This window comes from Cygnus atratus, chromosome 9, assembly GCF_013377495.2.
Source record: "Cygnus atratus isolate AKBS03 ecotype Queensland, Australia chromosome 9, CAtr_DNAZoo_HiC_assembly, whole genome shotgun sequence".
Taxonomy (NCBI): domain Eukaryota; kingdom Metazoa; phylum Chordata; class Aves; order Anseriformes; family Anatidae; genus Cygnus; species Cygnus atratus.
Genome location: NC_066370.1, coordinates 23023258 through 23037206, shown reverse-complemented (window position 1 = coordinate 23037206; position 13949 = coordinate 23023258).

The window sequence follows — 13949 nt, the reverse complement described above, 5'->3', positions numbered from 1 at the left end:
CCTTGATCTGTTTATATGGTAATTATCAGCTAACTTAATTCTTTTGTCAACTAACTTAACTCTTTAAATAATTTAAACAAACTTCAGGTTACATTTTTTTTACATTGGATTTTTCTGGTATGATAACATGAAGTATATTACAAGTCAAGGTTGTTTTTGTTCAACCAAAACAACCACATTAATTCTAAATTCACTGTAAACAAGAAACAGAATAAATGTTTTCCAAGTAGAAAAACAAATCTGGCAAGGAATAAAACATGATCATTCTTTTAAATGCATAATACAAGTGTGCAGAAACACAGAATTTCAGTTTTGAAGAATGTCAGAATATTTCACAGTTTGTGGTGGTGTTTTTTTTCCATGCATTTTGAGCTGATTCTTAATCTTAACCAGCCTTAGTCATTAATCTGTTTAAGTTCAGGTATTTATAAATTGTCCACATATCCAAGCCTGAATTTTTTGATTCTGATCTGAACTGGGACTGATCTGAATGTGTTGGTTTTGTAGGTTAGTTTGTTTGTTTTAGACAGGCACTACAGTCACTGGCTGAATTTACCTGAGGATAAACTACAAGCACTTAAATAATCTGACTTGCATAATAGTGTGGTTCCACTGATGTCATTGATACTATCATAGTTTATATATGGATCAGAAGATTTATTGGTTTTAATAACTTACCAGCAGATGATTTTTCACATCAGTACTTCCTTGACTTCAAGTTAATGAAAGTAATCTCTTGAACTGTGTTTGGATAAACCACATAGATTTAGTTTCTTAAATTTTTCCCTAAAAAATACGTTTTCCAGATCTCTTAATATCCTTTTTCTGATCATTTCCAATATAAGTTTGGAATTTGGACTGAAGAATTAAACAGACCATTCCAATAACTGTCTCAGCACTACTACACGGACAAATACCACTGCTTCCCTATTTTCTGTTGTGCACTTATGCATCCAGGTGTTGTACTAGGGCTTTATATTCAGCTTATCTCTGATCCTTGCTTCTTGCAGTGCAGGACAATTTGATTTTCTAGGCTTAGATACATACATTTGTCAATGTTTGTTTATAGTAAAAATATATAATTTTTTTTTTTTTATATTAAAATTTTATTTATACTTACCCCTGGCAAGCCTTCACCACGTTGTTTCCGCTTTTTTTTTTTTTTTAATCCCCTATTACTTTTACATTATTTTCTTAAACTTTGGTAATGATATCATTAAATTAAGACAGGTTCCTGTCCGAACTGACTAGAAGCCAGTTTTCAGTGTGTTTTATTGTAAACTGTAGTAGTGTGTAAAATCTACAAATTGTGCATTAATGTTTCTTAAGACTATTGCGAATGAACACCAGTGTGAGTAAAAGAGTTTATACATTAACAAATGCTGAGATAGATATAGTATATATCCTCCATTGCTGTAGATTGTCATACTGAACTTGAAATGATTGAATTTATGATCATTTATACCAAAAAAGAATTTGCATTTCCTAAGTTTATAACTATGTATCTATATTTTAATTTGCCTCTTTAACAATGAAAGAAAAAAAAATCCTTATTTGTCATCAAAACTTTTTCTTTGCTTCCTACTTTTGGTATAGAACTGGGAACTAAAATACAGAGATTGGGGAAATGGCAGAAACTGCTGAGTATAAACAGCTACCTGCCCTATCATGAACTGTGGAATTTCCACACCCCCATAAATCCCAGTTCTTTACATTTTCTTTGTTTAATGTTTTTGCATTGCACTTTTTTTGCAAAATGAATTAGTGGACATATCCAAAGAACTGCATTGATTAATCAAATCACCTTATCAAATTTAGAAACTAAAAGCTAAGAAAGGGATTCGACCAGAGAAGATAAATTCCTGAGAACAAATCTTACACCACATCCATACCTATGGCTGGTATTTCTGTCAGAAGACAGAGTAACCTAAGACAAATCATGGTAAAAGATTCTTCAGCTAACAGATCTGTGGGATACTGGTAAAAACATTCCCATTTCCTACCTTGTTAACCTCTGCATAAGAGAAAAAAAGTTCAAAGATATTGACACAAGTACTAGATTTGATAAAAGTCTATAATCTTAATCAGAGAGTGGTAAAAGTAGAGAGAAGATTACATGATCAAAAGGTACAAAGAGTATTTATTCCTTTTTAAGAGCAATTTATCCTTTGCTATTTCTGCTTCTCCTGATGTAGGCTTTAACACATGAAACTTGCACAGGAATTGTCTGGAAGATACTAGTCTTTTTAAGTCAAATATTTCATAGAATTGTGAGGAATAAAAAAGAAAAATTACTTCCTGCATTTCAGTAGCTGACATTCAATCTGATTTTTAAGAGTCCTAAACCACACGACTTCCATCTCTTCTATTATTCAACAGTTTAATATGCTGCATTTCCTGATATTTACATCACGTCTTTCATTCTGTGTAATGTATTTCTCTTACTTGTTAAAATTGTACTTCCATATAATGAAGTGAATAATACCTTTTCCAATCTCATACCCTCAGACACTTGAAGTTGTTATTGTGTTCCACTTACTCCTTACTTGCCTAAGCCATAACCACTTCTCTTAATTTTTCTTCCTACCTCAGTTCTCACCAAAATAAATAAATAAATACATAATTTCTTCAGTATCTTCTCTGATTTCCATACAATTGATCATCTTTCTAAGAGTGCATTTCTCATAGTTGCATGCAAGGTCCATGAAAGGTTTGCAGGAAATCCCTGCTTTGCAATTGCCAAAATCCTTTGAAATCAATGGCCAGACTTCCATTGGCTACAAAGGGCATTGGATCCTGGAGTTACCTTTATATTTTTTTATAGTTCTTGTGACATTTACCATCTCTCTTCTTGTCCATTACTACAGCTTCTTCTATACTTCTTATTTTAATGATTTGTCTTCCAATTTGCCATTTTTTTATGTTTTCTTATTTTCATTTTTTTTTAATAAGAACATTTTATTCTATGGCTGAATCTCTTTCTGGCCAAGTTTCATCCATGTTTCTAATCAGTTCCTTTTTATTTCACAAAGTAACGCATGCCTTGTTGGTATTTTAAATCCTCTAGAATGAGCATAATTTCTGCATTTCATTAAGATCCTATTTACACTTGTTTCTAGATCACTAATGAAGATATAACTAAACCTGGAGTAACAATCAGTATGTGTTACCCCACTGGACATGTCCAACCATCTTGTTACACAGCTGTTTATTGTAACTTTTTTTGTCTTTTACCTAATATTCAATCCACACAAAATTGTCTCTAGCCAAGCTGACTTGAATTAATTTTTCAATTAAGATTTCATGAGTCAGCATCAAATGCTTTACTAAAATCCAAATATCTGTCAACTCCTACACTATTTGTTTTCCTCCTTCTGTTAAAAGCTTGTTCCTTCCACTTCTGCATGCAAGGGTACCAAAAGCTGTTCTATATGCAGAGTGCATTAATATTGGGATTTTTTGTTTTGTTTTGCATTTAAATCTAAACAAGCAAAATAAGTGAACACTGCAGGGTACTTGCCAACAGGTAGACCTGAATTGCCTGTTTGTCTAGCACCATTTGGTTCAGGGTTTGCAGCTCTTTGGAGGGTGACTCCACTGTATGCTGAAGAAGCTATGACATTATTCTAACAAAATCACTTTGGTTTACACAGCTTGAAAAAATCTTCTGTCTGCTCCTTAACATCATACAAAAAGCAGCAGATGAATTTGATGTAGTATTTGCTTTCACTGATTTTATGCCATTGAGGGAAGTTCAACTACAGCCATCTCATGAATGTGGAATATCCAAGCCCATAAATACAAGCTTCTACAGGCTTCTTAAGCATGGGATGCTGTTCCCCAAGGGTTTAAGGATTTGAATTTCACCAGTCTCATTCCTGTACATTAATCCTCTGGTATTTCTGTTGCTTTCGGAAGGACTAATCCTGCAGTGAAGATTTGCTTTTTCTTAATTAAAAAATGTATAACCTGGACAGTTTAGAGCTAATCTGTTTCTCTCATGGAGAGGAGGTAAGGAAAAGACAGTAGCCCATTGTAGTGTCATTATATTTGCATATTATTTAAAATCTAGTTAATTCCTCTCATTCATTGAGAACAGTCATGAAAGTGATTGTTCTTGGTTATATTAACTCAGCATATCCTATATCTGTGCTCATTACAAAGAAGGTGAAGGTCTTGTGTAATGAAAGAGATGGTAGCTTCCTATGAACCAGAACATATCAGTCATGTCTAAACCACCAGTATCTCCAGCCTTTAGAATGGATTTCAAATGAATTCACAGAGTTTATAATTATAAGGTGTTTCTTCATTCATTCTAGGAGAATATTACCAGGAAGATGCTTTATATTCAAACTTCTGTTAATTTAAGGGAACCAACAGGCAAGGTTTTGAAGAATTAAAATGCATTCTTCCGTGAGAAAAATAAAGAACGACAATGAATGCCCGCTTATGCTGCAGCCAGAAATTTAGATTAGTTGGTGAAGGGTTGTGTGTTTCTTTTAAAAAATCATATCTGAATCTATGAAAGATTTAAGGAGACCTTTGAATAATGAAGAAAAACACTGAAATTAAAGAAACCCGATGGCTTTTATTTTATTGCAAGTATATTTTAAGACTTGACAGCAGTTGCAGTGTTCCCCTAATTTTTTGCTATAAAAGGGAAGTAAAACAACAGTTTATTGTAGCAATACTTCATAGTGCCCTACTTCTGTAAATTGTCTTTAAGCTCTAGGGTAAGGATGGAACATTCATGTTTTTAAATTGGATACAAAAGCAGTTTCTATGCGGTGGCTGCTGTAGCATAAATTGCTACACAGAGACTACCAGATATGTTTAAACATACTGATGCTCAGCAAGATGTTTTTTTTTTTTCCCTTGCTTTACCTACCGTGCTTATAGTTTGTGCTCCCTTTAAATGCTTTCTAATGTTTCAAAGGTATAGTGCAGACCTTCAGAATGCTTTATGCTTGTGGGAGGTTGCATAATTCTCCTTGAAACAGACCCAGAACTATCTGAGCTGTCCTAAAGTTTTAAAATGTTTTAGCATAACTAATTTATAATATAAATTGGCTGACCAGTGTGAACCTGGATCTTACACTGCAATTTTTTATGAGGACTTAATGTTCTACCCACAATAATGGAGAGAAAATAGTACTAATTAAACTTTCATCGAAGAGCAGCAGTGGGTCATGCTCCATGTCATGGAGGTCATGGACTTCCCAGACCCCACCAAAGCACAACTAAATGGTGGCTCGTGATTCTTGGACAGGTAATAACAAGGTAATGTATTTAGCATGCTGGCTAGTCAACATGATGGCCTCGCTGCCTCCCAGCCGGAGCGGTGTCAGCATCGGAAAAAAGGTCCTGGGACTGCTTGGAGAGCAGCTGAACATTTTGCAGGTGGTAGGAGGCTGCTCATCTCTGCTCAGTATTCCAGATGGCATCAGTAATAATTACACTTAGAGAGAAGGCTAGGGAGCTCTGCTGTTAAGAAGCCCTTGTGAAAACCATTTGAACTGACTGCTGTATTTTGCAGACAAGTACATAATGCGATGCTGAGCAATTAGATGCTGAATTAGCAATTAGGTATTGAATCAAGTAGATCTCTAAAGTAGATACCAACTGTCTCTGAAAACTCCTTCCTTACTTGTCCCTTCAATACACTTCCTTTGTTGTTCATTACAGAATAGACTTTTACATTCTCTGTAGGAAGAAAAATACATTTCAAAGCTATTAAGTGTTAATGATCAGATTGTAAAGTCCTATTACTTTTCTTTTTTTTTTTTTTTTTGTAGATATTCTGTATGCAAGAGCACAATGAGCAGTACAACTTCTACAGCAGTATCTTTGAGAAGTTTGGATGAGATTAGTGGAAGGCTATTTGCAATAATAGAATAGAAATGCAGCTTTCGCATTCTCAAAGGGTGGAAAGGTCAGTTGTTAACTGCAAGATTAGCAATGCAATCATCTGCTTTTTAAATAATAGGAGAGATCTGAAACATGGAAACAAATTAAGTCTTGCTACGGATGAGAAAAAAGAAAAAATACCTGAAAATATGTATATATTTAGAGCTCAGCTTCAGCAACAGATGCTGTGCCTCAAAATATGGATGTACAAAGATGTACAGAGCTGCCTCAGAATCTTATCTCCAAATTGCAATAAAACCTGGAATAACGACAAATTAAGTTTTAAGAGTACAAATACTTACATGCACAAATAAGCAATGTGAAACGATTTTCTCTTGTTTCTGAAATTAACAAATATATTGAGGTTTAATTGGCAACACTTTATAGCGAGAACAATTTTGAAAATACTATAATGCGTTCTGACTTGGTTTTCGTATTTTTATTTCAAACTGATGTTATGAAACCTTGAATTTGTTGTAATAGGAAAAATGGCAGTTTTCTTTATTGCTGTTTTCTTGCCTTAGAAAAAAATGACAAACATGTCTATCATCCTGTTCAGTTCAGAAGAGACAGTGAAATCTGGATACAGTGAAAACTCATTATTTTTGAGGAAGCAAGCATATTTTTCATAACTCCAGACTAGTACCTAGTTTAAAAGTAAACGTTACATTTACAGAAAAATGTTCTGATTACTGCCTGGATTTTAAGCAACTGCATTTGTTGAATCCCTTGAAGTCAACTGCAATTTCAGCCAAGTGGGTGGATTTAGGTATGTGCATTACTCATAGCATTATGTGTCATTTTTCTTGCTTTCCAAGCCATCTCCAGACATTTCTCTTGGATATTAACCTTTGTTTTTGCCAGCTCCAACACTTGTCTTTTTCCTAACTGGTCCATAAGAAGGAAGTGAGATGGTAGTCAAGGTTGATGTTAAATACAATCATCTGTCTTCTAAGCAGGCTGTGTTTTATTTTTTAATCAAATTTTGCTCTACATAGAAAACTTATCTGTCCCTGATATTAATACTGTTCAAAAGATTATTTACAAAAATTATTAAAATCTTCACATGTAAGCATATAGTCATGATATACTTTTTGTAGTTGGACTGTCTGTTGGACAATAGAAGAAAAGACAGAGGAAGAATGTTGTTTCTGAATTAGATGTACAACACACTGAACCCCAAAGTCAGGGCTGTAGTGGAAGTGGCCATGTCAGATGTAGTTTTTATCACACTCACAAAAGACAAGAGCATGCAGAAGGGGTAGGAGCAGGTGCAAACTCAGGGTGTAAAACCAGAAATGAGAACTGAGCTTTTGTTACTCCCAGCACGCAGCCCCAGGGACTAGCCTCCCCTGCCCCAGCAAGAGCTGGAACTCCAAAAATGTCTCTAAAGTGTGTCCTAAGGCACTAGAGCAATACAACCAAGTCATTGAATCTTCACTGGCTCCAAACCTAAAAGCTCAGTACAGCTCTGGCCATCCTAAACACTTTTCTTACAGAAATTACAGGTTTCTTCCTAAGGTTATAATTCATATACCAAAGAAAGATGTAAGATACCCACAAATCAAGCTCTATATATACCATCTTAATATAAGTATATATATTTCTTAAGCAAAAGAGGGAAACAGATCTTATCAAGTAATTTTTATTATTGTTATTTTTTATTTAAGCATCTTATGATGTTCTTTATTAAAATACATTCCCTAAACCTCCACAAGAGTATGAGAAAATAATATTTTTTAAGTAAGTGCTAAAACTCCATGCAGGGTGCATTCATTTCAACTGCTATAAAAAATATGTGAATTCTGGACAGCACCATCAGCACATTAATCTTTTCCCACTAGTGTCAGAGTGGACTGCAGACACAAGTAACATAGCCTTCACTGTGTTAAGAAATGTTGGTCCCAAATAGTATATAACTGGTGCCCTGCATCAGATTTTTCATTTCTTTCTTTCTTTTTTTTTTTTTTTTATTTTTTGACATCGTTAAAAATGATTCCCCCTCTATTGAATGCATAGCAGAAAAAAACATTCACACAGAACAGAGTGTTTGATTACTCCACTGATCTGGATAGAAGATGATAACAACAGGATAGAAGATATTGTTAGTTTGACCCCTTATCTTTGTTGGAAATTTCACTAGATAGTTGTCCTCGTATCTTTGTAATGATCAGGTATCAAATATATGCTCTTATCTAATCTTGGCTGCTTTTGGGTGGATAAAATGGACAGCATACAGAGAAGAAGCAAGGCTTCATTCAGAGGAAAAAAAAAAAAGGCAAAGCAATGCTCTATCATGGCACACATCACAAGACAAGCATTTTGGGGGAAGTTTTCTGTGATGAAAAATAGGTTTCATACTTTCAAACTTTATTCAGATGTGTATTACATGAGAGATAAAGTGAATAAAATAAATGTGGGAATTTCTCTTCATAAAATGATTGTTCCTATCTGTTCATCCCGAACAGAACTGGAATTCGCAGAGGTTAACGATATATTAAAGCACATTCTTGATCTATTAAAAGCTAATTTCCTGGTTCTGTATGACATATAGATTATAAGGTGTCCCATGAGACCATGCCAGAATCAGAATTGTCCATCTCTCTGGACTTTTTCTGGAGACCAAGATTTTCCTGATCTTTCTGCAGGATGGGAACTAGATATTGAAGTAGATTTGGCCTCCACAGGAAGATGATTCCTACATTTCCATGATAGCAGAAGGCACTCAGGTAGTCCTTAGACCTGCCCCCAGGTATTAGTTACTCAGGAGTGCAAAGAGGTGGCAAATCCCTACAAAGTTCTTCCCTTGTACCTCATAGGCAACCATGCAATTCCTATGCGGTTTTGGTTGATACTTTTCTAAATAGCATCTAAGAAGCAGTTAGCCCATAGAGAAAGAGATCATTTTAATAGTACATATTTTTATCTTTCTGTCATGACAGTTCAAGCATTGCTTGGCCTGTGAGGTTACCTGTGGAACTTTAAATTGCCTTATGTAGGTTTTTGCTTTGTTTTGTTCTGTTTTGTTTTGTTTTGGCTCTATGGTATTATCTTTCATTACATTATGTTCAACATTTTTTCCACCATATCCTGACCCCTCCAATTCATACAGTTCCCAGTACTCTCTGACAAATATGGTCATTAAACATTGTATCTAATCATTACCTTTTCGTGTATAAGTTGTCATTATTTATTGCATATTCTTCAAAACAAAGCTGTAATTCCTAAGTAAATCAGAAAATAAATGTTTTTACATGAGCTAATTTTAGGTGCTGCCCAGGGCACTATGACCCATTCTTTCTCTGGAGGAGAGCTTTTCTGACTTTTAGCATGCACGTTTGAGCATCTGCAGCATAAATTTAGGTTTGTGCCCCAGCACAAAAGGAACACCTTTGAGAGATTTTTTTTTTTTCATCATAAAATACATGGTTTTTCACACATACAAACACACACAAAAAGTTTCCTAACCTGGGGCGCTTACACGTCTTCTTATTGGCATGTACAGAGTTGCCTAAATGCAATTGGTTTGGGGCAGCTGGACGTGTGAGAAATGACAAATTGGCTGTGTCTTTCTTTACCTGCAAGCAATGTAGTGCTGATGAGCAATTGCAGGGGCCTACTGGATAAGGCTTCTGTGCACTGCACAAGCACGGAAAGAGGGAGTCCAATCTCCCCTTTAGCAAAAGTCAAATAAGCACCCAGAATATGGGAAAAAAAGTTTAACCCTTCCCTTTATCTCGTTTAAAACCAGATCCCTGCTTCCCCATGTAATACTCAAACTACCTGTGTATAACTCACAGGAGGGGAACAAAGAACAAAGTAATGCATGACTTGACAGGAGGCTGGAAGGAGGGGAGGATGTGTGCTTTGCTGACAATTTAACGTTAGAGAACCTAAGTGGAAAGCTGTTATCTCGTCTGTGAACCTGCTGTGAAGGGTGACATGAATTGACAGGCAGATCACAGCTATTTGCTAAACAAACAAAAATGCTAAAACTCAGGAACAAGTTGCCTAGTTTTTGTAGAAGTACATGTTGCAGTGGATAAATATCCTTTAGTTCTCTATCCCCATTAACTTTAATCAGCCTCTTCTGTAACTCTAAAGGGGCTTGCTTTACCTTGTATCTCTACAGTTATCTCTCTTTCCCTATTTTTTCCAAGAGCATCTCTGAAGTTTTAGTAGCTATATCTCTGCAGAGTGCAGTGTTGCTGCCTCCTTTCTCCCTCTCTCCTTTCTGTCTTTACCTCCACCACTCCTCACTCCTTTCAACACCTGCAAATGTCCACTTCACTCCATTTCCTTCTGTCCTTCCAAGCTTTTGTCACTTTTTGTTCCTGTTCAATATCTTTATTCTTGATCCTTCCCAGGTTACTATTCCTAAATCTCCCTTTGAAGGCTTTTGACTCCCATCAGGAATTTCCCACAGTGTTTGGACAAGGAGGAGGACTGGGGAGAGTCCCTTGTTTCTCTCAATGCCTCTTACCCTAATGGACCTGCCAGCAAGAAATTATTATTGCAGGAAGAATCCTGATCAAGTGCTGCAATATTGTGCTCATTTTGAACACAAGCAGTATAATTAGTTAGGAGGAGGTGAGAGAAGGGACAACATGAAGAGTGGAAGTGAACTGTCAGGTGCTTTAACATCTCATCTCAGTTTCTAACAGGTGTCTTTGTGCACACTAGGATTTTAGAGACTTGTTGCAGAGCCAAACTTGGATTTGGGAGATATTTCTCAGGGGCTTCCCTATATTAAAAAGAGCCATATTACATTTAAAATAAAAATAAAATAAAATAAAATAAAATAAAATAAAATAAAATAAAGTAAAATAAAAAATAAATAAAACATGCTAGCTTGCCATGCCCAGAAATACTAACTTAAAATGTCCTGGAATTAGTAATTTGTGCCATTCCTGACTACAGTTGGCTTAATGCAACATGACTGATTTCATTCCCTACATTGTAGTGCTGCATGGCATCAGTTGGGGACATAGTTCAGCTGAGAAGGAAATGCTGATTCATGTGGTGTGGGCATCTGTTTATCTATATATTTATATCTGTATCTCTATTTACAATTCATTTTAAACTGACCACCAAGTTCCAACACATAGAAGAGGTGTTTCATCATGAAAGAGCACTGAAAACTATTTCCACTTTAACTCACAAATGTCTGACATATTTTAGAAGCCAGATGCCCTTCAGGTCCCCAGAATTCAGACTGACAGGGAGAGCATAGAAAATAGCCTCCTAGTGATTTTTTTGGTGACATGAAACCAGTTGAAAGTGAGCCCAGGAAGAGATTCCAAGCAACCATAAGTGAGCCATAAGAGAGCGCGACAACATGCATATGAACTCTGTGCTACAGTCTGGTGGTTTATAGCTAAATATCTGCTTGGATATTTTTCCTGCACTTAATTTTGCAATTAATAAAAATCCTTATATAAAGGTAACTGGGTGTCAACTTCATTTCCACTTAAGACTGTCTATTGATTAAAAACTGTCTATTATATAAATATATATAAGACTATAAATGACTGTCTATTGATTAAAAACTACCTTACATTAAGCTGCAAAGAACAAGACACCAAAATAAAAAAAAAAAAGCATAAGCCCAAGACATGCACTGTCAGTCCCCATAGATTTAAATTTAATTAATGAGAAAACTGCTGGACTTCTTTTGTTCACACTGAAGATTCCCAGAGCCATCCCATGAATGGTATTCAGTTTTTGCAAGTCAAGAGCTCAGCTTGGAATATTGTTTTATCATTAATGCTGCCAATCATTCATTCCCCATTAGGTCTAGTATCTGAAATGCCATGCTACTGCAATGAAAATACAAGGCCTTGGCCCCATGCTAAATGTGTCCTGAGCGTGCAGCTTATGTAATCACACCAGCTTATCCATTTATTAGTGCAGTAAACCAGTCAGTTCAGACGTGAAATTTGGCACTGAAATGATGCTATTTTGAGAGGTGTTGAGCACCTGCTGCTGGCTGCAATCACACTTTTCATTCCGTAACACCTAAAAGTGGTGTTTCCTCCCTTTAAAACCAGACCCATGGCTCCATGAAGTCCTGCCAATGTGCTACCTGCCCTTCCCTCTCTGCTGGTGTCTGCATTCCCCATGCAACATGGAAAAATTCCACACATGCACCCAGTAAATCTGATGTTTTTTCCATGAGAAACAACCGGACGTTTCTTCCTAACCTCTGCAAATAATTTGCTGTCCTTTGAAGTACGGAATTATTCATCTGGCATTTTAATCTTGTCTGTCTCCCAGCACCATCAAGTCAAATATAACATCTTTTAGCCACATTTTCTTTCTTTCTTTTTTTTTTTTTTGAATTTCAGCTTTAATATTTGTAGGTTTTCTGTTCTCAAAGATAAATTAGAAAATAAATGAGCCTGCAGACAAAGCTGAGAATACACTACATGATAGCAGTAATGTACAAAGATGAGCATGAAAATGTCATCAGCATCATTGCCAGATATGTTTTTGTAAAAATATACTTTTTTAATTTATTTTTTTTTTCCAGAAAACTGGTTTATAGTGCTAGGGAGAGAAATAAAAAGAGGACAAGGAGATGAGAAGGCAGAAAAGGCAGGGCATTTGGACCTGCACAAACACACCTCGCGAGCACCTTCTGACTGCTCCAAACAGGGCATTGTTGCCTTTGAAATTGCTGAATTTCTTTAACTGGACTGGTGTGTCTGAGGAGCCATCCTTCCATGCAAATGTTGTGACTTTCTGGGACTAAAGGCCAAAGCAAGTGTTCATGAATTTTAATATAAACAAAACAAGATCTATCCATTTTTTAATATCGCTCTTCACGGTGTTGTGTGGGGTGAGGGGAGACAGAGCAAAGTAGCCAAGGGTTAGCTGCAGCATGCTGGTACGTGTGTTTTCATCTCAAACTGAATCTTATCCTCCATGCTCTGAAGAGATCACTTTTACAACAAAGAGACCTGAGAGACTGAGACCAAACAAGCACCCAGAGCACAGCTGTTCCACAACACCTCTGATAGGAAACTAAAATGAAGCAACAAGATTAGCCCTTCTGCATCTGCAGGGTCTTTGAATTTGCTGAGGATTATGCTTCAACTGCAAAAAAATCATCTTGAATAATATTATTCATTTTCAAAGCATTGGGCACATACTATTCTGAATTCTGGTGAAGTAGCCAAGCTTTTCTGTCTCTGTTTTGTTACTTGGGCAGGAGCACAGGGGAGGCAGAGCTCACTCCTTGCTCTGCAGCACTGTATTGACAGACCTTCGGCTGGAGCGTGGTAGCTCCAGCTCCATACCAATTAGCCTCAGCAAATATTCAGGCCAAGGTGACCTGTCAGAGCAGTTCAAAAAGGAGTCTTTCAAAGCAGCATCTGCAGGAGGTAACAACCATATTTTTTTTGCAACTTTTCTAGTTTGTGTGTTCTTCAGTCACAGAAGTAAATATGTTTCTAGCACAGTTATTTTGAAGGAGAGCTGATTTTGCAGGGTGCCTCCCATCCCCAAATCTTTACTTTTGGAGATATTTCTTCTAACTAATGATGCTGATACACCAAAAATGCCATCTGCCATTTCTGAACTGACACCTGCCCTACACATAATCTTGAGCATCTCATATGGTAATGCCAGACAGACATTCAAGCTTTTAATCTCCACCATCCATCTCTCTCTCTCTCAATCCTACTCCAACATTGCATCTCTTCTTGTTCGATATTCTTGTACATACATCTCTATATAGCTGTGGTAACATCCAGAGATATGCTCTGGGAATTTCAAATGTGGAATTTATGAATATTTTTGGGAAGGAGCATACCTCGTATTGCTTCACAGCTTCACTTTCAATTCTGCTAGACAGGAAGTACCTTCAATTTATTTTATCACTGTAATTTAAGAGGACATATATTTTTCTTATTTAAACCCAAAAGTCCGGATGACTAACTACACTTTTAGGTATATTTGCTCTAAAATAAAAAGAATCATATGACTGGTTTTGTTACCTGCAGTATAATTGTACTGAAACTCCTAAATTGTAATAAATA